At 34.5% G+C, this 1,098-nt stretch overlaps 1 non-coding gene across 1 annotated transcript; it reads left to right on the forward strand.

The window, feature by feature from the left end:
* Positions 1–297: 297 nt before the first annotated feature.
* Positions 298–401, forward strand: LOC112096518. The gene has a single exon (XR_002904421.1). It is a non-coding gene; the product is annotated as a small nucleolar RNA R71 (small nucleolar RNA).
* Positions 402–1,098: the final 697 nt, after the last annotated feature.

Here is a 1,098-nt window from a genome sequence, read left to right on the forward strand (position 1 = left end):
GTTGATTTAGCAGTCGACAACGATGCTATTTGTCGAGCAAGACCTTCAACCATCTCCTTAACTTCTTTGATTCCCGAAGTTGACTCGCCAATTTGAACCTCATTTACTCCCTTAATTCTTCTAGTATTCCTGAGTGATCGACTCCGTTGTTGGGAATTATCCGCTTGTCGTTGGAAGAATTCCCAAATCTCTGATGCACTTTTTGACATTAGCTCTCCTCCACTTGTTGCCATTAGCCATTCTTGCACATTCGACAATAATCCTTCCAAAAAGTATTGGCATTGGTGCCATTTCTCGTACCCATGATGTGGACACTTCAAGAGTAGCCCATTGAATCGCTCCCATGTTTCGAAAAACTGCTCGTCTTCTCTCTGTGTAAACTCTGAAATTTCCCTGCGAATAGCATTGGTTTTATGCACTGGGAAATATTTATTCAGAAATTTTGTAACCATTTGTTCCCATGATGCAATGCTATTAGCAGGTAATGTATTAAGCCATGAACGAGCTCTATCTTTTAAAGAAAATAGGAATAGTCTGAGTTTAACATCATCATCTGAAAAATTCACATATTTAAATGTTTGACAAATGGCATGAAAATCATTCAAATGATTATATGGGTCCTCATTTTCTAGGCCATAAAATGTGGGGAGACAATTTAGCACACTAGGTTTTAGTTCAAAACTCCTAGCAGCTACATTTGGGTATCTTATACATTATGTGCTCAAATTAGCTAAGGGACTGAAATAATCCTTAAATGGCCTCTCCTGTGGTTGCAAATCCATTTTATTTTTAACTTGTTTGTGTGTGCGAAGTGTTTTCTCAAGTTCAAGGTCTATAGGTTCAAGATTAGGTAATAATGACCTACGACCATGCATGCAAGGAACAAAAAATAAATGGGAACAAAACGAATAAAAATAAAGAAAAATGAGAAATTACGATACTAACCTTATCGCGCTATTACAACCTTACTAAAAACACACTAGAAAAAAAAAATTCGTGAAATAAATTAACTAAAAATTAAAATGAACAAAAATTACAAAAAAAAATAAATTGAAAATTAAATTACAGAATTTTAAAGAAGAGAAAAAGAAAAGAAAT

This window comes from Citrus clementina, unplaced genomic scaffold, assembly GCF_000493195.1.
Source record: "Citrus clementina cultivar Clemenules unplaced genomic scaffold, Citrus_clementina_v1.0 scaffold_8, whole genome shotgun sequence".
NCBI classification, from domain to species: Eukaryota; Viridiplantae; Streptophyta; class Magnoliopsida; order Sapindales; family Rutaceae; genus Citrus; species Citrus x clementina.